The sequence below is a fragment of the Nuphar pumila genome, chromosome 12 (genome assembly GCF_984573655.1).
Source record: "Nuphar pumila chromosome 12, dmNupPumi1.hap1.1, whole genome shotgun sequence".
NCBI classification, from domain to species: Eukaryota; Viridiplantae; Streptophyta; class Magnoliopsida; order Nymphaeales; family Nymphaeaceae; genus Nuphar; species Nuphar pumila.
Window position 1 is genome coordinate 93,877,475 of NC_143260.1, and position 24,417 is coordinate 93,901,891.

General features: G+C 37.0%; 1 pseudogene across 1 annotated transcript; it reads left to right on the top strand.

Annotated features, from left to right (window-relative positions):
• Positions 1-15,895: 15,895 nt before the first annotated feature.
• LOC149821205 (receptor-like protein kinase HERK 1 pseudogene) lies at positions 15,896-19,256 on the top strand (annotated as a pseudogene). Its single transcript, XR_016426465.1, has one exon. The product of XR_016426465.1 is annotated as a receptor-like protein kinase HERK 1 pseudogene (transcript).
• Positions 19,257-24,417: the final 5,161 nt, after the last annotated feature.

Genomic DNA, 24,417 nt, shown 5'->3' on the forward strand with positions numbered 1-24,417 from the left:
CAGGTCAGGCCCAGGTCTGGTATAAAATTTCACATACTATACCCCTGTCCATGTATTAATTGGACCTTCAGGTCCGAACCCGAGTATTAATAGGGTCTTATTTGTCACCATACCCAGACCCTATAGGGTTTGGTTTGGGTAAACCAAACCCATTGACACCCCTATTCAAATTGATTCGATATGTTGGATTTTGGATCCAATTTAAGCTTATTGATTCAAACAAAAAAAATTGATTTAATTTAGGAAGGTATTGTTGTATATAACTATTTGGGTCAACTATGAAAATGGATCAGTTATGATATGGGTTTGGGTTCATGTCGGTTCAAATACATATTGCATACAACTGGCTGGTTTGGGTATGGAATGGTCCTAGTACATATCAAGTTCAGGTTTGGGGTGCTTTAGGTATAGATTGCATAGAACCATTTGGGTCAGACATGAAAATGGGTCAGGTACAATGAGGTTCAAATTTGTATTTTTATAAAAAAAAATTGATACATTTTTTAAATGGGTCTATCAAGATTGAGTTGGGTCTAATGGGTTTGAGTATATAGTTACCACTACTAAATTAGCACCATTAAAAGTATGCCTAGCACCTTTATTGGCACTAATGTAGCATTAGTAGTTTCGCCACTAAAAGTGTTGCCGATAATGCATTTACTGATGCTAATGCATAGCGCCAGAAAAGGCATTTTTGCAAGCAGTAAAATATTGCCAGAAAAAAATACTTTTTTTGGTGCTAAACTACTACCAAAAAATATCTTTTCTCACTCTAACATAGTGTCAGAAATAACACATTTTCTGATGCTAAAGTAGCATAAAAAAAATCCTTCTCTAGCACTATTTTAGCACTAGAAATGGTTTTTTTCTAGTATTATTTTAGCATCAATGATAGTTTTTTTTGCTAATTTAATTTTTTTCTCGTGTACATTCATTAAAAATGAGCATGCTCATTCATAAATTCATTCATTCATTCTAAAATGATCATACTTCTTGCTTATACATATATTCATCCATGGATTCATTCATTTAAAAATGAACCAGTTCATTCATTCGAAATGAATCTGCTTATTTATTTCATTCATTTTAAAATAAACTTGTTTATACATACATTCATTTATTGTATTCAATATGAATCAACTCATTTATTCATTCATTCATTTTATCACCAAATGAACATGCTTATACATACATCTGCTAAAAAATGAATATATTCACACATACATTCATTTATTAAAAAAATAAACATAGTTATATATGCATTCAATCATTCATTCAAAAATAAATATACTCATACATATATTCATTCATTCATTCACTCATTTAAAAATGAACCAGTTCATATATTCATTGCATTAATTTCATTCATTTATAAATAAAATTGCTCATACATATATTCATTTATTGCATTTAATATGAACCAACTCTTATAATTATTTATTTATTTATTTATTTATCACAAATCATAATTCTTAATTATTGAAGTAGTTCCTACATTCATTCAATAATGAATCTTCATATCATCAACCTCCATTACAACATTCATATTTAAAGCCCTACAAGCAACTCAACATTTAAAGCATACATATACACAACTATATATATTTCTTTCTCCAACCCTTTATAACTCAAACGTTTATTACTTCAACGTTCACATTTAAAGCCCAATCATCTATTTAACATTCATATTTAAAGTCATACAAGAAACACAACATTTAAAGCATACATATATACACAACTATATATATTCTTTCTTCAGCCCTCTATAACTCTAACCTTCATAACTACAATATTTACATTTGAAGTTCTGCAAGAAACACAATATTTAAAGCATACATGTACACAACTATATATATATTTCCTTCTTCAACCCTCCATAACTCTAAAATTCATATTTGAACTAAAAAACTTAGAATATTAAATAAGTTTATGAATTAACATGTTAGAAAATGTCAACTAATAAAAAAAATAAGTTTTATTTCAAATATGTACAAACAATTTTATAGTTCATGAAATAAGAAAATGATGATATCTCATAACCTAAAGTTTTATAGTTCAAAATAATGCATTAATTGCAACTGGTATCAACAAGTCCGGTTTGGTTTGGACCAAGGTGAAACCAGACCTAGCCCTGATTTTTAGGTATGGTATCAGGTTCGTACCTGAGTCTAATCGGACTCACCATAAGAGAAACCATACCCAGACCCGATAAGAACTACATGAACCAAACTCCGGCCATACCCGATAAAATACTATTTTTTATCACTTTTTACATTGGAAATGTGTAGGTCTTAATCAGGTCTTCTTATTTATCTTCATACCCAGGCCCTATAGGGTTTGGCATGGGTTGGGTCTGGATAAACCCCACCAATTGACACCTCTAATTATAACCACTGATGAGAAGGGATGTAAGGTAGACATGTTGTCCGCTCATCAAGAGTACTATGTTGCTTGAAAATCTTCCTAACCTTATACCAAAAGTTTCTCTGTGCTTTTGTGTATTCCTTCAACACCCATGCTTTCATCATCTCAAGAATGTCAAACTTTTTTTATAATAACAATATATGTATTTTACCTATAGTTGAATGAATAAATATTAAAATTTAAAAATATTATACGATATACATATATATGGAATATACATACTAGCACTAAAGTCCAAGCATCTTCCTTGTAAGAATCTGGTAATGCATGCCAAGAAAAAAATATATATAAGGATCTCGTGTAATTATTCCTATGAAGCAACTCAGGTATTGTGCCTCTCATCCTATGGTTTGGCCATACATATTAATATCAATCTTACAGTTTTATCCCTACAGCGATATTTTTGATGATATGTATCTAGGAATAAGTTATTAAAATATTTGATAATAAGTTAACAACATTTATGACAAAATAAGCATGCATTCAATAATATATTATAAAATTATATATTATAATGCAAAACTCCTAAAAAATCTATCATACATGAAAAAAGAAATAAAATTTAACATGAATTTACTAAGAAAATTATAAAAATATGAATTAATATGCAAAGCTTTAAAATTTAATTCATACTTAAATCTGATTTATAATGCATTCAATCAATATTAACAAAAATATAGATTAAATATTTGACCTTATGAATAAGCTCAAGTTCACATTGACCCCTTTAGCGTTGACTCTGAAGGGATAATAAATGTTGCCTTTATCTTCAAAATTTTGCCCAAATATTAGAAACTTATTTTAAAAAATTATAAATAATAATTAAATATAAAAATAATTATGATCTTACTGAAGATACAACAATATAGATTAAAAGTTTTGTAGGAATTAAAACCATCGCTTGTCAATCTCAATGTGGCATTACGACTGTTAGCTACAAATGATGGATGTGAAAGATCAAAAGATTTCCAAATATATGAGTCTGTAGGATGCCTTAAATTGTCTTCTTTGATGCATCCTTTGTCATGTCATCTCATTTTTTAAAGCAGTCTTTATTGACATAAATAACCTATGAAGCATCAAAATCAAAGAAAAATACTGCAAAGTCCTCGTAGGATTATTGGTAACTTTCTTGTGATGTGTCACATCACCTTTATTCTTTCTTCATCTTAAAATTTCACAGTGAACACATTTCTTCTGTTTTTTATCTTCTTTTCAATATAATATGCAATTTTTGAGATATGCATCTATTTTTTTTAACTCAATCCTAGTTTTCCAATACTTTTTTTCATCTCGTAATAATCTTTATGAAATTGTACACCAGGCTAGAAAGATTTCTTGCAATAGTTACAACAACATATCAAAGTTCTTATTACTCCACTCATTAATGCATTTAAGATGAAACAAACATAAAAAAATATAGTTTAGTAAACTTTGAGCATCAAGTTATAATTTCTATATGTTATCATTTAGCAACCTGAAATACACTCACCCCTCTAGACTTTCACTGGCAGGTACCTCATCTACATGATCACTAATTGTCAAATTTGGATGTACTCAAAATCCATCCACTATCAATTCATCCATATCATATGGCATATTCAAATTTACTTTAGACATTTCAACTGGGAAATCACTTACATGTGGTATTATAGGTTCACCATGAAAACGTTAGTTGACATAACTTTCTAGAAATCCATTGCACATTATATGACCAAACACATCATACACTGACTTCCACAAGAGGTTGACACACTTTTGACATGGGAATTGAGATCTTTGGTGTAATACATTATTGTTCTGGACAACGTCTAAGAAATTCTTCACTCCTTTCAAATATTGATCAAGGTCTCTCCTATGAAATAATGGTTATCAAGGAAATGTCATCATCAACTATTGCGTCCAATTTCAATATTAACTTGCAAATAAGGCAACTCAAAAAACTACTTAAAATTATCTTTCAATTTAGATATAACTTTTGTCATTTATAATGCCTGCACACTTCTTCAGTTGTGCACTATTTCAAAGAGTATTGCCTAATTAGATATCACATAAAAAAATATTAAAGTACTATATCAATATATATATATTTAAATTAATTAAAAAACTCTGACAATCTAGTTATTTAGATATATATATATATACATATATATTAAATTAATTGCAAACATATAGATTAAAATGCAAAGCCTATAAATTCTAAGTCATATATGAGATACAAAACTCCTAAAATCAAAATCATGCTAAGAAAAAAAATTAGATTAACCATGCATTCACTAAACAAATTATAAAATTAGCAATTAAAATGCAAAACCCCCTCAAATCTAAATCATACTTGAAAAAATCAGATCAAGAATGTATTCACTAAATAAAATTTTAAATTAGTAATTGAAATACAAAACCCATAAAATCTAAATGATACTTAAAATTAAAATCGGATTAAGTATGAATTCAATAAATAAATATTTAAATTAATAATTAAAATATAAAACGCCTAAAATCTAAATCATATATGAGAAAAAAATAAATTTAGTATGCATTCACTCAATAAAAAATAGAATTAAAATGAAAAACCCTTAAAATCTAAATCATATATAAGAAAAAAATTGGATTCAGCATGAATTCACTAAATAAATATTAAAAATAAAAATTAAAATGCAAAACTCCTAAAATCTAAATCATATATAAAAAAGACAGATTTAATATGCATTCACTAAATAAAATATATAATTAAGAATCAAAATATAAAATCCCTAAAATATAAGTCATATATGAGAAAAAATTTAAATTTAGCATGCATTCACTCAATAAATAATAAAATTAGAAATTAAAATGCAAAACTCTTAAAATCTAAATCATATATGAGTAAAAAGGTAATTTTAACACATGCATTCACTCAATAAATAACAAAATTAACTATTAAAATATAAAACTCCTTGAATCTAAATCATACATTAGTAAAAAATAGGATTTAGCATGCATTGACTAAATAAATTATAAAATTATCAATTAAAATACAAAACTCTTAAAATTATAAACTATAAAAAATTGAGAAATATACCTTGAGTGAGGTAGTGGTGGTAGGTAGTTGGATAAGGCGATGATTGTGGTTGTGGTGGCTGGTGAACATAGAGGCAATACCAATGATGGTGGAAGATAGGTGGTCGGACAAGAGAGAGAGAACACAGAGAGCCAGAGAGAAGAAGAGAGATCATGCGGTGGTGACCGGTGGTGGTGGCAGATGAACACAGAGAGAACAAGAGAAATAGGTAGATAGAAATCTGACTGATGAAGAGAGGGTGAAGTGGCGACCAACGGTAGTGGTGGGTGAACATAGAGAATGAGAGAAAGAGGGAGAGAGCCCGAATCATTTTTTTTTAAAATCTTGTGTCTTTTTACTAGCACACTTTTTTTTGCGCACTAGGAAAAAGTTATTTTTACTAAAGCATATATTTTTTGGTGCACTTTTTATATGTGCCAAAAAAAGTATTATACTGGCTCAATACAACTGCCACCAATATAATTCACTTTGTCATTGGCGCTATATAAAATCATGCCAGTGAAAATGCTCTTTTAATGACACGTTAGGGGGACGCGCTAGTAAAAGCAATTTTTCTAATAGTGTACACACCTATGAACAATAGTCCAGGTTACGTGGAAAGTGAATAAAGGGTTGTGAGGGCAAGAGAGAGAGAGAGACTTAATAAGGATAGACTGCTTAAAGTTAAGCACTAATTACTCTTTTTTTTAACAATTCAATGGCAAAACCACTCCATCATCGACTACACGTTGGCTGACATCCCGTTGGTAAAACCCTTGAGTTCCCCCTAAGTTAAGGTTTAGGGTGATTTAGGTATAGATTGCATAGAACCATTTGGATCAGGCATGAAAATGGCTCAGGAAAAATGGGGTTCGATTAGGGATGGCAATGGACTGGGGCGGGGGACAAGGTCTCCACCCCTGCCCTATCTCAAAATCTGAACCTCCATCCCTGCCTCCATCTCTGCACGGGGATGGATTTTAACCTCCACCCCTGCCTCCATCCATGTTTTATGTCCTCCATCTCCGGTCCAAATGGGGGCGAGGCGAGGTGGGGTCCTATTTCCCCTCGGTTTAGTGTCATCCCTTAGAAGGATTGGGGATGGGGAGGGGCGGGGCAAGGCGGGGATCGAGACGGGGACAGGGCGGGGGAAAGCATAAGTCCATCCCCGCACGGGGATGAATTTTAACCTTCATCCCCACCTCCATCCCCGTTTCATGCCCTTCATCCCGGTCCAAAATGGGACGAGGCGAAGCGGTGCTCCACTTTCCCCCGATTCATTGCCATCCCTAGGTTCAATTATGTATTTTTATAAAAAACTGATCCATTTTTTAAATGGGTCTACATTTAGACCCAACCCAAAATGGGTCTATCAGGATTGAGTTGGGTATGATGGGTTTGGGTATACTAGATCCAGTTACACCTAAGAACATATGTCCAGGTTATGTGAAAAGTGAATTCAAAAGGTTGTGCGCACAAAAGAGAGAGTGAGAAAGAGAGATAGACGAAAGAAACATCAACATTACTAAGGCAGGGGATCAACAAAAAGTTGAGCCCGCGAAAACAAAAAAACAACAACAGACCCAAAACAAAGGGCCGAAAGCACGAAGGAAAAACATAAAAATAGAAGAACACAGAGATCAGCTAGGGTCTTGAGGAAGAGAAGGCGGCTGGAGGGGGTGAATAACATGAGAGTAGAGGCATAGAATTGCGTACACATCCGCCAAGATGCAATGGACGAGTTTATTGAAAGCTACCGAAATTTGACAAAAGATCGCATTGTTGTGAGTCATCCACACAGCCCACCAAGAAGTAAGAAGCCAAGTTCTCCAGATCAGCCGCCACTGCTTGCAACTGTGAACCCGCGGTGAGCCCCACAGAAGATCGAGCGTGAATGATTCCTGTCTCACGAATACTTCAGGCTGATTCCACGTACTTTTAAAGAGATCCACAAAGATTGGGCAGGCCCAAAACAGATGGTAGGTGGATTCTTTTGCCGCTTGGCAAAGGACGCACCTACTCGAATACTGAAAACTCACCTTTTTAAGAAAGTTGTCTATCTGTACCTTATCATATAAAATTAACCAGGCTAAGAACCGAGAGTGGGGACTTGACCCATTTGTTCATAAAAGATGCTCAAGAAACTAGTCAGCCCTAGGAGGAAGAAGAGACCAATACAGAGTTTTGGTGCACAAAATGCCGCTAGGCACAATTGCCCATTGCAAAAACTGTGTGTAAAACCCACAAAATTTTGAGAATTATCAAAATAAATAAATACCACCATTCTTGTTAATAGATACGCTAAAGTGATAGGGAGTCAAACCAATTGGATTTTGAATCCAAACTGGATCAAATAGATCCAGTATCTGGATTCGGGTACGACGAACAGATTCAGATCCTGAATGGATTTGAACCCCAATTAGAATCCAATTGGGTCTTAATGGATCCAAATATGGTTGAATCTCGTTCAAGATCCAAATATCTAGTTAGAAAATGCACCAGATCTAAAACATATCTTTGAGCCAACTCGTATTTAAGATTCGTTGAAAACCCTTTTCATATATAAATGAATTAATAAAGATGCCATATACACTTAAAAAAAATGGACGACGAACAAAGAGCAACAAGTGATAGAGTAGCAATGTGGTGGGGCGCACTACCAGAAGAGGGGACGTCCTAAGTTCAAAGCCTTGGACTAAGGAAAAAAAAACGTGTGAAAGCATTCTTTTTAAGGATTTTGGAATAACTTTGGAAGGAGATAAATAAAATAGCGTTGCAAGGTTATACAACAAAACATGCCATGGTGCAGTGGTCAGGGTGGTTGTCTCTTAGGGAGAAGAACCCGATTCAAATCCCCTTGGGTGCTAGAGTCTTTTTGAAAACCGTAAAAAAAAAAAAAATAACTCCTCATTAAAGTGGCTTTAATAGAAAAACACATTTTTTTTAGAAAGGAGGGCTGAACGATTTTCCTAAAGGGGAAAAACTGAACCGTCCAGCATGGGGAAGCCTCCCTTCCATTTTTTTGAAATGGGAGTTTCAAGAATAGGTATTAATGTTGCCATCCATTTTGAGGAGGGCCATAAAGTAGAAACGTTTTTTTTTAAGATGCTACAAGATCGAGGTGCCTTGATGGCTCCTGTCCTTTCCTCTCTCAAGCTCTTTTCTCTCTCAAGTTTCCCAGCCAGCCATGGGATTTTCTTTTTTTTTTATTTTCGTTGCTCGGCCACCATAGATCCCGGCGAAAAGCTTGAACGGGGAAACCGGATGTCCGCGAGGAAGAGGAACATCTTATATACCTTCGGATTTGCGTCATTATGAGGTAGGAGCATAATCTCCTTATATGTGTGCACGGTGCCATGGGGCATCTATATGTAATAGATTATCCGAACATAAGCACAATGATACACATAAAGTTTTTCTGTTTGTCTGCGTACATGGGTGAAATGGTGAGAAGAACAACGGAGTTTTGCTAGTTTATATGCAATTGCAAATGTGAAACAAATAGCATTTAGTGCAATTCTTGTTACGTGATATAGTCTGAAACACTTTATGTCTTTAACTATTGCCACATCTGAAGCTATGATTTATATGTAAATAGTTTTGTTTTTTTTTCAGCACCGTTAAGGACTTGGTTGGTCATCCATTAAAAATTTCCTAGTTTAATTTGATTATTTTAAAAAAAAAGATAAATGGAGAGCATAAGTTTCCTCTGTATTTCATGACATGTGGTAATATTCTTTTAATAAATGGAACATGACAAAAAGATCTGTGCATTATCTTTTCTTTTTGAACATGTGGAGATGCGAATATGACTGGTTGTATATGACCACCCGGTTAAACCAACATCATATGAAATGAATTCACTCATTTCTGCCCAAAAGACTAATATGTACATGTGTAAGTTTCTGGTATAAAAAAAAAATGCTCAGACCTGACCCTAGTGGTCGGCCTGACTGATCAGGGTTCAGCAGACCCGGGCCTATGGCTGTAGCCGTGGCATGGATGCTGAATACTGTTTGGGGAACTCGATTATGGTGGCCTAAGAACGTAACAGATGGGAAATTTTTGTATCGCAACAAGTTGAGGTTGCAGTCTATATCTGGTTCAACAGTGCAAATTTCAGCAAGTCCTCTCACGCCCTGCTGCGAGATGGTGGCTGGAACCTTATCGCAGCAGCCATGGTGGATCACACCGGTCTGCGAACCTCCACTTGGACAATGCAAATTCTGGTATGGATTACACCAATTAGAATTAAAATAGTTGAGCTGGTGGCTGCCACAACCACTACTCAACCTCTTAGCCCTGGAAGGCCTTGATGGTGGCCACTCGTTGATGATGAGTGTCGGTAAGGTACGTCTCCTTACATTGAGAATGGTACGGGAGCGCCATTTTGCGATTGTTACATAACCTTAAATAAATCCTTGGGATACGCATCAACATACCCTTATGGAGGAATATTTATGACAACAATTAGTAGTTAGAAACTCCTACAAAAGAAAGGCAATTGACAATACACGTCTCCTTGTGGTGACAACTTGTAAGGTTAAAACTAAATGGTAAGTTGAATAAATGGTGAGGTCTTCGAAACGGTTTGAAAGGAGGAATATATATATATATATATATATATATATATATATATATATATATATATATATATATATATATATATATATATATATATATACATATATTGAATGAACTCGTTATTTGCTTCTCATGCTAAGAGTATGCACACTAAACACAAATGCTCATAATATTGATAGTATGTCGAAGATTTTAAATTTGCACCTTCCATTGGTAAAATTATTTGAAATGAGTCATTCTATTCAGTAAATTCATGAAATGCAAGAGTTTCCTTGGTTTTGCCATCACTCATGGGAATCAGTGTACACCAGCATATTTTTGTAAAAAGTTGCATACCTTATCATGGGTGCACTAAATGAATAAAGTAGCCTTGCTGAACTATGTGAAATACTTGAAATGATAATTGTATTGGTCACTTCTCATATAAATGATGTATGTCTCGCAGAAAGAGGATATGATTGTGTCTCATTCATAGACCACAGTTTTTGCCAACTGTTTATTCTAAATAATTTATACTCTGATGAAAATGTAGAGTCTTGCTAGAGCTCATAAATGAGCCTGTGGTTCTGAAGAACCTTTGTAGTGCCATATAAGCACTTGTGAAAAGTTATACTTAAGACACGCCATGTGAGTGCATGATCAGTGGGGTATGAAACATACACCCTAGCTCAAAAATGAAATTTTAAATACTGAAAGTATTAGTACTCGACTCAGAGTTGAGCCAAAAACTTTAAGAAAGTATGGTTGGTGCCTATTGGGCACTGATTTAGTATGTGCATACACTGAGATCACCCTGAGTGTGGATTTGGGAATTTTGAAAATCCCGTAAGGTGCAATGACTCGTACTAAGAAATAAACAAATTATAATATATGCACATATAACTTAAATGAGGGATTCTAGGTATACTTGAAAAATGGTATACGTTACCAATTTCTATTTGGGAATTCTGGGTATACCTGAAAGAGGGTATATGTTACTGGATTTTTTCCAAAGTTTTGGGTACACCTGAAAGACAATGTATGTTACTAGATCCAAACAAACAAGAATGAAAAATATGCACATATAAAATAATATATGGGATTCTGGGTATACCTGAAATGGTATATGTTACTGGTTTCCCGGGATACTGGGTATACCCGACAACGGTATATGTTACTGGTTTCCCAGGGCTCTGGGTACACCTGAAGACAGTGTATGTTACCGGACCCATGGTCTACCTTGGAGAGGGTAGATGGTACAACCTCCGTGGGACATTCTTGTTGTTGTGAGAGCTAGGCGTCTCACCGGTCCCCAGTCCACGGAGTTAGGGGGCCAGGACTACCAATGTGTCCTAGGTGGTAGATTCAAGTCTTCTGCAGAAGTACATAATGCATCCTAATTCTAGTTCTAGCCATTGGGGAGTACTCTCTCGGTCGTGAACCGTCCCCTTTGGATATCCGTACGGCTAGTCACACGGGTTATAAAATAATAGACCCTCGTGTGGTCTCGGTCTGCTACGATGTCGAATGCCTGTGCATACCCACAGGGTAATTAACAAGATGAAACATAAAGTTAGTGCATTAAGAAAAATCTTCAAGTAATTGCATACTGCTTGAGGTTGGAAATGTCGGAGTAAACTGTGACTCCTGCAGGGCATTATTCAAATTGGGATTCCTTTACATGAAAACTGTGACAACTTATGAATGGTGTGTTGAACATTGATATTTGTGCTTTATGCACCCTTCACATGAAACACTTTAGTTAAGTCAGGTGTACATCCACATTAGTATTAAAGTTGTTATTACTTATGTGAATATGGTTTATGCATATGATGGATCGTGCTTGGATGTGATGGAATATATCATGAAATGCTTGACTTTAGTAACCTGTACATTTATCAATTGTTAAATGGTTATTAATTCTATCTAAACATGTTGCACATATACTTGTACACATGACACTGTGCACATTCATATGGAATTTATGCTTCTTACTCAAACGTGGTAGTCTGACCCTTTCTGAATTAATGTTTTTCAGGAAACTGAACGACGAGCAATTGCGGTCGTCGCTACGACAGTGCCATATGACCATATCTTCTTCGGATGTCCTGAGGATTTCTGACTTGTAATAAATCTTCAAGTTGTAAATAATAACTTGTAGTATTTCAATGCAAGAATTTATTTTTCTTAAATGCCTTGAGTCTGTGCTATTACTTGTAACCCGCCCAAATATTTTGACTAAGGATTTAATAAAGTTTTTTCGCTGTTTAAAAAAAAAAAATTATTCCAAATTTTTCAAGTTAAAAATTTGGGGCGTTACACTGCGTGTCAAAACCGAGATCACCATCTTGCATAAGGACGAAAGACATGGCCTTAAGCCAAGACTTAACGAGAGAGAGACGGGTAATGGATAGGGCGAAAGATAAGACTTAACAATGGTAGATTGCTTAAAGTACTATTTTTCTTTTGGATAATTCAAGGGCAAAACCCCTCCATCACCGACTACACATTAGCTGACCTTCTGTTGGTAGAACCCTTGAGACCCAAACCCCCCCTCCCCCCAAGAGTAGACCCATCTTCCACCTTGCAGAAGGTATTCCACCAACCGTGGGCTTTAAACTTGTGACGTCCCATCAACTTAGTGACATTCACAAATCGCCCCTACCAGATAAGCTGAGCCCTTGTAATCAGAACTGATTAGGTATGGCTTCCAGTAATGGTAAAAGAAAATTTCTTGAATTACGAGATTCCCTGTGTGTGAATTTGAATTATTGAAAAAGAAGGGCCATGTTTTAACAAATAAAACCCAAAGCTTACCTTATTATTTCATGTGAAAATTACAGAGCACAAGACTTATGTAGTACGTAAAGTAGTTCTAGGAATGGGCAAATTGGGTACTTTCCACACTTACCAAACTAAATAAATGCTTGATCTATAGATATAATATGTAGTACCTTGTGTTGGGACGTTGCAAGTTCAAAAACCAATGGTACGGTTGCATAACAGCTTGGGGGTCTGCCTAACCCCAGCTTGTGTGTGGCCCTCCTCATACTAAATTTAAGATGTTTGCCTTGTTTGGATACATTTCCTATTCTCAAAAATTAAATACTAAAAAGAGCCATTCAACATATTGTGCTTTTACCCAAGCAAGGACTTAAGCTTGCAACAAGTAGATTCTTCTCAATTGGCTTATGCAATCAAAGAGAAACAACTAATTTTATTGAGGTAAAGGAAAGGCCAACAGTTGACCTACTCAAGTTCTAAGTAGTTTTGGATCACCAAGATTCCTGCCCCAGTTTCTTAGCTTATCAATGAATGTTCATGAGCTCTAATGATCTAGAATGTGTTCAATGGATGCGATTGTTTAAGTTTAACTCCTTCTGTTTTTTGTTTTTTTATGCTTTGTTTCTTCATCTCGTCTTGGGTTCAACTCTCGTTGGTCCAAGGGTCTTCTGTTTTGGCAATGTTATTGGAATTCTCTCTCTCTCTCTCTCTCTCTCTCTCTGGGCTGGTAAACAGGCCGAATTGTTTTGCTCTGCTCAGGTTGGCGTGCATTAAGCATAGTTTGCCTAAGCTAGCGGAGCCCAGCTCGAACATGATGCGTATCTAAATGAGCCTAGCCTGAACGCCCGTGGTTCGGTTCGGTTCGATTTACCGACCCTCTCTCTCTCTTGCTGAAAAAAAAAAAAAGCCGTTGTAAATGAATATGGGAATTTCAAAAATAATTTAAAATCATTTTGGAATTTTTTTTATATGCGAACTATGTGTTGACTGAGTGGAACGCGTGGGCCCTTGTCTGGACGGTTGATTTCGAAAAACGATGCCCCTACAATTGTTGGAAATGACATTAATGTGCTCTCATTATTATTATTTTATAACGGCTATGTTATCGACCGTTACTACTGGATATGGTCTGTCAGTTTGAGGACAAAAGTCGAACTGACAAAATGACAAATATACCCTTTGTGACATGCATACTTAATTCGGTTCAGCCACGAATCGGTTCTAAGTGTCCCGGTCCCTATTGTATCGTGTACCTAAACAAGTTTGGGGATTAGAGTAGTGCTAAACTAAGATTAGGACAACTAGTCATGTTTTTTGACTCATCTACTAAGCCTACAAAATCAAGCTGGCAATGAGCATCCTCACCTACTTGGCCTAACACCAGGTCAAATGGATCTGGGTGCTCGAATTTTTTGATACAGATCTTTGGTTTTGAAACCGTGCTTTGACTAACTTAAACCTTGATTACTGGAGTAAGAACCATCAAATCCCATTACTTTGATAAGTAGAGTTCATAATCCCAAGGACCAGGCTAGCAACATGGTAATGTTCAGATTTGGGTTGGATTTCTAACCACATCTGTATCCATTTAGTCGGACTCAGTAGAGTAGAAGCATCTGATTCACAATTGGATTCGGATCTGGTATGAAACTTTATGAATATGAATCCATAAAAGCATATATCATTAGCTATTTTAAGCTAGTCTGATCTGGATTTGGTACTATCTTTTTTCCATCAGAAGTTGAATCCGATTTTGAGCCTGATTGTGCAGTACCCAATTAGGTCAGATTCACTAAAGCTGTCATCCAAACTGAACACAACCTGTTAGATCATTAATGGTTTGAGCATTCTTTTAGACATCTTGCATGATGATCATGCAATATTTACTTCTGAGTACGAGAATAATATGGTTCACTAATGTACTCTCTCCTTCTATTGTATGTGAGTTTATATATATATATATATATATATATATATATATATATATATATATATATATATATATATATATATATATATATATATATATATATATATAGATAGATAGATAGATAGACGGAGAAACTGACCTCAGGATCAAAGACCTAGCCACACTGGCTCTACTTGCGGTATTTATGATCATTGTCCTGATAACCCTATTGCCCCAGAGAATGTCACGCTTCAACTTGTACAAAGGATGACTCATGAGATTTGAACCTAAATCATCAGATTATCATCATTTTTTTTGAAATTCAGGGTTGAATAAAATTTGATATGCAACTGGTAATAACATATACTTGGGCCATAGCTATCTAGTACTATCTCTTGCATCCAATTTTTTACACATTTTGGTATGAACATTGGTTTGAGAAAATCTATCCATGAAAAGGGGTAATGGGCAGTCAAAATCAGAGATATCAATGGGCCGGGTACCCGACTAATTAGGGTATACCCGAACCCGCTCAAATAACAAATTGTTGGGTTAGGGTTTTGTTGGGTCACAAAAATAAAATCCCGAACTCAAACCCCCACAGATTGGACAGTCCAAGTCAAGTACCCGAAAAAACCATGACGCAAACCCGACCCACATATTGCTAGGGTCGGATTCAAATCTACCCACATGTTATTAAGTTTGACGCCAATACCCAAGAATTCATTTTATGGTCAAGTTGGGTTTCCGTTACAAACCAGTCCATGGTGCTGCAGCTGCATGCCCCTTTTCTGCTTAGATGCACAGGTAGGTCAAAACTGGATACAACCAGTCTGTCTTAACCACCCTGTCCTGAGTCGACTCGGAAACCATTCAAAGTAACTTGAGGGATATGTTAGTCAATTGAAAGATTTAGTGAGATAAAACAAAAAGGGCCTCTGTTTCCAAATCTTTTTCACAAAGGGCAAAAAGAAGGGCAGATGTAATCCATTTTAAAATACAAATAAAACTTTCTGTTCAATTTTTTATTCTTTATAGGTAAAAGAGCACTTTTGTTTAATTAAGGTGTGGGGTAGAGAAAACCTTTCTGTATCCCCCAACTTGAACTTGCCAGCTTCATTCTCATTTCATTTACCAAGAAAACCAGGAAAGAAGCATCCTTGCCATTTGGGTGTCTCAGATCTCATGCCTTTGTGAACTTCATCTCCTCTTCCATCAAGAAAGGTCAGACTTCCACTACCTCCTTGCTCCAACCTCTTCTTTTCTTGGAAAATTTTCTCCTTTTTACCCAATGAGCTCTTCAGTTCTGCTGTTCAAATGGTAGATACAATGTTAGGATATCACTGGTTTTCTCTGGCTGAAGATGGGTTTTTCTTGTTTCTTTGATTGACATTCTATTTTTGGAGAAACGGGTTTTTATAATATACAGTTTGGCTTGGGGTTTGTATTGATTGTTTGTGTGTTAGTTATCTAGTTTTATTCACCAGTGAACCCAATTTTAGGAGGTTGGTTTTTCACTTTTTTCCCCTTAAGCTGCTCTTCATTCATTGTATGCATTGGCAGAATTGGGCATATTGGAAACTTATCTTTGGACACCAAGGATCAGGAATTTGTGTGAAAGCTGAGCTCTGTAATCGATATGCAAAGTGGTCTCTGTTAGACTCAGTTTTGGTTCAAGATACCATCTGTTCAATAATGGAGAAAGGTGTTCTGTTGGTTGTATTCCTCTTATATGCTGTGATGCATTCAATTGCCTATACGCCGGTAGACAATTATGTCATCGACTGTGGATCTTCGACGAATACCACCGTCGATGGCCGAGTTTTCACTGGGGACAATCCTGGCTCCTTATTTTCTGTTTCAACCATCACAAACATTTTTGGCACCACCAATTCGAGCCCAGTTGGATCTGTCAACGGATTGTCGCTCTATAGGACGGCGCGGATCTTCACCGGGAAGTCTTCTTATACGTTTCCGATCAAGAGCCAAGGACGGCACTGGGTTCGTCTCTATTTCTTCCCATTCATTTACCATACATATGATTTTACAACTGCAAGTTTTTCTGTTCAGACCCAAGAAACTGTTCTCCTGAGCAATTTCGGGACTCAGAATACTTCTGCTGCTGTTTTCAAGGAATATTCAGTTGTTGTAAATTCAGACAATCTTGTTCTGAGTTTCATTCCGTTGAATAATTCCTTTGTATTTATTAATGCGATCGAAGTTGTTTCAGTTCCCACTGGACTTATTTCAGATGAGGCCCAGAATTTGAATCCGTCGCAACGATATCAAGGCCTCTCATCTGAAACTTTAGAGACATCATTCAGAGTGAACATGGGAGGAGTTACTCCACTAACTGACTTGCTTCAAAGAACATGGGTGACGGATCAAGACTTTCTGCTTCACAAGAGCACCGCCATGACTGTCACGACGAGTCAGCAACTCACATATCGTACTGGAGGGGCCACTCCAGATACTGCTCCAGCTGATGTGTACAGAACAGCTGAAATGATGAATCCATCAAACACAGCAGTTTCAAAATTGTTTAACATAACATGGCAGTTTTGGTTGGATCTCAGTTACTCTTATTTAGTCCGGATGCATTTCTGCGACATAGCCGGTGTAGCACAAGGTCAGCTGGTGTTCAATGCCTACATAGGTGACTTTGCTGCAGCCAAAGATCTTCAAACACAAGCCTTGGCATCCCCTTATTACTTGGACTTTGTTGTGCCTGCTACTTCTGGTGTGGGTACCCTGAGCGTATCTGTTGGTCCCTCTAGTTTGACTGCTGTTTCAGCAAATGCCACTTTAAATGGACTGGAGATCATGAAGTTTGGATTGGCATCTGCAAAACCACCTTCAAAGGCAGGTCAGAAAATTGGCATAATTGTTGGTTCGGTATTGGGAGGTCTTGTCGCTATTATCTTGTGCATAGTGGCTATAATTTTCTTAAGAAGCCGGACTGTCCAAAAAGATCAGCATTCTTGGGTTCCTTTCTCTGCAAATGCGGGGCACAGCATGGGCACCAAAGTCTCTATTACAACTACAAATACTGTCTCATCAGGGCAGGCTCTTGGATACCGGTTCTCTTTTGCGGAGTTGCAGGAGGCCACAAACAACTTTGATGAAGCATGCACTATTGGAGTTGGTGGCTTCGGAAAGGTGTACAAGGGAAAGTTCCAAGATGGAACTGAAGTGGCTGTGAAGCGAGCTAACCCCGGGTCTCAGCAGGGTCTAAAAGAATTTCTCACAGAGATTGATATGTTGTCTAAATTTCGTCACCGTCATCTGGTCTCACTCATTGGCTTCTGTGATGAGCACTCTGAGATGATCCTTGTATATGAATATATGGCAAATGGGACCCTCAAAGGTCATCTGTATGGCAGTGTTCTTCCAAATCTGAGTTGGAAACAGAGGCTGGAGATTTGCATAGGAGCAGCAAGGGGACTCCACTACCTTCACACAGGTTCTGTTCAAGGAATCATCCATCGGGATGTCAAGTCAGCTAATATCCTACTTGATGAGAATCTTATGGCAAAGGTTTCAGACTTCGGGCTTTCAAGAACAGGTCCCGATTTGGATCAAACCCATGTAAGCACGGCTGTCAAAGGGAGCTTTGGTTATCTAGATCCTGAATATTTCAGAAGGCAACAACTGACACAGAAATCAGATGTCTACTCGTTTGGGGTTGTACTGCTCGAAGTCCTCTGTGCAAGGCCTGTGATTGATCCTACACTTCCACGAGAGAAAGTAAACATAGTGGATTGGGCATTGAAGTATCAGAGGAAGGGGCAACTGGAGCAAGTTATTGATCCTCGGCTTGCGGGTACTATCAATCCTGGGTCTCTGAGGAAATTCTGGGAGACAATTGAGAAGTGTTTGGCTGAATATGGTGCAGATCGCCCCACCATAGGAGATGTGCTGTGGAACTTGGAGTATGCACTGCAACTGCAGGAAACGTCAACACATGCTGATCCAAATGATGACAGTGCAAATCATATCATAGATATGCCTATGCAAATCTCACACATCAGTCCGTATGAAACTGAAATGGTTTACAGAGGCGGGACGTCTGATGAACTGTCGGGCATATCAACAAGCAATGTTTTCTCTCAGTTGATGAATAACGATGGTCGGTAAGTGCTGGTGAAAGGTTTTTTGTGGCCGCTTCAGTAAATCTGGTTCTGTTACTATTCACTGGGAGCATCAAGGTGGGCTCCTCTGTTTTTCCATTCAAAGACTGCAGGAGATTGTTAATCCATGGAAGGTTCGACATGGTTCCATGTTTGAGTTCCTGATATCGCTTTCATTTGATTTCTGCCAATTTTCATTTCTAAGGAGATGAAAAGCAAGATCCTACGCAGGGTCTGCAATATTGAGAAGGCAGTATTCAAGAACTTGCTTAGGGACAGAGACGTATGTATGCCTTCATATTACTTGTATCTCACTGCCATTTGTTATTCTGTTTATTTATTTATTTGTTTCTCATTGTAGCGGTTGTACAGTACACTTTCCTCATAATAATGATGTGTTAGTTTGTTCCTCGCTATTTTTTTCATGTTTTTGTTGTTGATAAGTTTTGTGGGATAGAATCTGATAATATATAGGTAAACTCTGTAGCCTTGGCTGATTTTTATAAGTTTCTACTGATTAAGCATTTGTACTGAATAAAACTGTCTGGGAGCCTGAAGACCGAGTTATTTTACTGGTCGGTGTTTCTTGCCAATCCTAGCATAGCTGTAAAATGTATGCAACTCCCAAATTAAACCAGATGAGATCAAGGTACTTTGACTCGATTCTCTGCATGAAACATTGACTTGAAATTTCAATTTGCAAGCATTGGACCTGACAAAAGATTTGGGCTTATACATTCCTTACACAACATGTGTTTTTGCTTAATTTATTTTTGTATGCTAATTGTGCTTGGCAATATAACTAGTGTCATTGTGTGTAGGTATAGGTCATTCAACATAGATAGTAAACCATGTATTGTGTGTAGGTATAGGTCACTATAAGCAGCAGAGTTTTAATTTATGTTGCTGTAATGATTGTGACGGCCACTGATTTACTGGTTAATAGTTTTTAATTAAGACTAGAGAATTTCCAAATGTCTTTGTGGCTGTTGCTATCAGATTTCCCAGCCTGTGATTCTTCTATCCTTGCTGCAATTTGGTTTTCATTAGACATTGTAAATAGCTTTCTTTCAATTATTGTGTGTAGGTATAGGCAGCGGAGTTTTAATTTATGATGCTGTAATCATTGTGACGGCCACTGATTTACTGGTTAATAGTTTTTAATTAAGCCTAGAGATTTTCCAAATGACTTTGTGGCTGTTGCTATCAGATTTCCAAGCCTCTGTGATTCTTCTATCCTTGCTGCAATTTGGTTTTCACAAATTGAAGAAGAAGAAGAAAAAGTGATTTGAGATTTAATTTGACATCATTGCACGAAAGTAACCTTTTTTCATCTTTTGACATCATTGTGATTTGAGATTTAATTTTTTCAGAGTTTATTCTGTTAGAATTCAAAATAGATTATATTCAATATGAAGGTTTTGAAAAGCTAATGAGAACTGTATAGATACGGAATTTGTTGATCTGAAGCATTAGTATGACCTGACAGCTTTTTATGGTGGAATTAGCAATTAGGATGGAAGTCTCTACAAGTTGTAGGGATTTAAGTGCGGCAACTGTTGGAGAGGGGGACCCCCTGAAAAGATGTCATGACTGGGTCTGGATCTCAAGATCCAGACCCAATTCATTTTATATTAAACACATGCTCATTAATGGCATGTGTTGTAATTTTCACACATTATGTAATGGGTATAGGGGTGGCAAAACCTGACACAGACCTGCCAACCTGCCTCTTAGGCGGGTTCGGGTTGGGCTTAAACTAACTCGTTTAATAAACGGGTCCACCCACCTAACCCGTTTATTAAACTTGGTCGGGTTCGTGTTAGGGGTATGCCAACCCGCCAACCCGGCTGACCCGTTTAATAAACGGGTTAGGCGGGCGGGTCGACCCGCCAACCCGTTTACCCGACCCAACCCGTTTATAAGCGGGTCGACGGGTCGTGTCGGGTTACCCGTTTAATGAATAGGTCGGGTTCGTGTTTGCCACAGCCGACCCGTTTAATAAACGGGTCGGGTTCGGGTTGAGGTATGTTGACCCGCCAACCCGACCCGATTGCCACCCCTAAATGGGTATTCTTGTACCCTAATTGTTGTATCTCTATATAGTTTATGAAAGGCAACATCGTAGACCCTAATTTGGGTTTTGTGCAGCACAACCGACTCTCTCTCCTCTCAGCTTCTCTCCCTGTGAACGTATGGTGGAATACCACTCTCTAATATGGTATCAGAGCTTTAGATCCACCCTTGAAGATCACGGTCACCTCATGAGCTTTAGATACCACTCCCTATCGGTTCATCTCATTTCTTCTCCTTTTACAACAAAAAAAAAATTTGTTTTTGCCCATTAATCACCCATTCTCCTCTTCTCTTGGCTGTTTCTTTCCTCCATTCTCCTCTTCTCTGCATCTACCCTTTCTCTTTTAATAAACGGTTCGGGTTCGGGTTGAGGTATGTTGACCCGCCAACCCGACCCGATTGCCACCCCTAAATGGGTATTCTTGTACCCTAATTGTTGTATCTCTATATAGTTTATGAAAGGCAACATCGTAGACCCTAATTTGGGTTTTGTGCAGCCACAACCAACTCTCTTTCCTCTCAGCTTCTCTCCATGTGAACGTATGGTGGAATATCACTCCTTAACATGATATCAGAGCTTTAGATCCACCCTTGAAGATCACAGTCACCTCATGAGCATCCAGCCAAGGTTTCTTCTTCTCTTCTAAGGTACTTCCCTATCGGTTCATCTCATTTCTTCTCCTTTTACAACAAAAAAAAATTGTTTTTGCCCATTAATCACCCATTCTCTTCTCTTGGCTGTTTCTTTCCTCCATTCTCCTCTTCTCTGCATCTACCCTTTCTCTTTTAATAAACGGTTCGGGTTCGGGTTGAGGTATGTTGACCCGCCAACCCGACCCGATTGCCACCCCTAAATGGGTATTCTTGTACCCTAATTGTTGTATCTCTATATAGTTTATGAAAGGCAACATCGTAGACCCTAATTTGGGTTTTGTGCAGCCACAACCAACTCTCTTTCCTCTCAGCTTCTCTCCATGTGAACGTATGGTGGAATATCACTCCTTAACATGATATCAGAGCTTTAGATCCACCCTTGAAGATCACAGTCACCTCATGAGCATCCAGCCAAGGCTTCTTCTTCTCTTCTAAGGTCCCTATTGGTTTATCTCATTTCTTCTCCTTTTACAACAAAAAAAAAATTGTTTTTACCCATTAATCAATCACCCATTCTCCTCTTCTCTTGGTTGTTTCTTCCCTCCATTCTCATATTCTCTGCATCTACCCTTTCTCTTTTAAAATATGAATTTGCATCTAACCTTTCTCTTTTAAAATATGAATCTGTGTATTCACTCTTTTATTGTTCTAATCTTATATTGTTTGACGTGATTCCATTTTCTTTTCACATCATGTCCATATCGTTTCTCATTTTTTTTTTAGAAAAATAAGGTAAGTTTTAGATCTGAGTAAAATATCAGGTTCCTTGTTCCTTTGGCCCATTTCTTTTATTCCTCTTTGCATTTTTTGAAAAGAAAAATATATTACATTCAAACATGTTTCTGTTTTCCTTTTCATTGATTGGTCTTTATTCAGATCACTTTGCATAAGCTCGGTTTTTGTCTCGGGTTGATCTGCAAAAAAAAAAAGACAATCGAGTTCTCTGAAACTGCGTCTTGGTTATGACTTTTATTTGTTGTTCTTTCAAAGTCTTGCTTTTGCCTTCAATCGCCTATGGATTCTTTTTCTGCTTCTCAATTTGATCTTTCTTTCAACTTTCTTAGCCAACTTGTATATGAAAAACTGAACAACTCCAATTTTCTCACCTGGAAAAGATAAATGTCATTCATAAGAAGCCAGGACCTTTTTGGACTTCTAGATGGATATGTTTTTGTTCCTCTAGAGTTCACTTCACAAGATGGCAAGATTGGGGAGGGTGACACTTCCATCACTTTTGTCAGAAATCCAAAATATATATCTTGGATGAATCGAGATCAGGCTTTGGTTGCCTACATCACTTCCACCCTGTCACAGGAGGTGCTTGTGGCAATCCCAGATGACTGCATGGCTATGCAGTTATGGCATCGTCTTGTTCAGACGTATTCTCAAGTTTCTCATGCCAGAATTCTATTTTTAAAGAAAGAGTTTCAAATGCTGACAAAGGACTCCATGACTGTCATAGAGTATTTAAACAAAATAAAAACTATCACAGATCAGTTGGCTATTGTGGGTTGCGCGGTTAGTGATAAAAAGATATGGTGCAACAAACTTTGAGCGGGCTGGGACCCGATTATCATATGATGGTTACTTCCTTGTTGTGTTTACCAGACTTACCTACTTTTGAAGATCTTCATGCTAAGCTCTTACAGTATGAGATGACTTTGAAAGGATTCTCTGAAGGTAATCACAATCCCATTGGAGTACATGATGTTCTTGCCACATGAGTTAACTATGGTCGAGGACGTGTGGCAGGTATGAATCTCGAGAAAGGGGAGGTTAAGAGAGGAATGAACAAGGAGCTCGTGGAATATTACCTACTCTCAGTATGTCTCCTAATCTGCAAAGGCAAAGAACAATACCCACATGCTTTCTCTGCAACAAAAGAGGGTACATAAAGGCAAATTGCTGGTTTAACCCTCAAAATAGAGGAAAGCCATTGGAGACAAGAAAGGGAACAAATACATTGAAGAATAATGAAGAAGTCAAAGAACTGTTATTATCTGCCTTGGCTGAATTGAACATCAAACAGAATTATCAAGGCACTTGGTATGTTGATTCTGGTGCAGCCACTCATGTCACTGGTGATGTTGGTAAGCTCCTAAATCTTGTTCCTTATGTTGGTAGAAATAGTATAGTCACTGGAGATGGGTCTCACCACCATATTTTGCACATTGAAAATTATGTAATTCCTATGTCCAACTCTTCTCTTGCTCTTTCAAATGTCATTCATGCTCCTAATATCAAGAAAAATATTGTTTATGTCTCTAAGTTTGTGGATGACATTAATGTTTCAGTTAAGTTTACTCATTTTTCTGTTTGTGTTAAGAACCTTCACACAAGAAAAATGTTCCCTGAAGAAAAACGTCAAGGGAATATATATGTGTTCCAAGAGAATCCTTCTTCTCGTGTTCAACCTATTGACTCCATCTTGAAGTTCACATCGTCATCTTCAGTTCCTTCTGATAGTGTTTTTAGTCTTTCTGAATGTATTGAGCCGAAACTTTGGCATGATCGTATGGGTCATTGTAGTAGTCGCTTTATTGATAAGCTTGTTTCAAATAGTCTTATTCCCAAGTCAAGTCTGAGTTTAAGCGTCGATAATAGAAAATGTTCTAGTTGTCTTCAGTGTAAGAGTCATGTGTTCTTCCATTTCATTCCATTAATAAAAGAGCTTTAAGACCTTTTGAAATTATATGTTTTGATGTTTGAGGTCCGGATCCAGTTTCTTCAATGTCTGGCACTAGATATTATCTCATTTTTGTTGATAGTTATTCTCGATATACATGAATCTTCTTTATGAAAAGTAAATCTGAAACCTTCAAGTTATTTCAGAATTT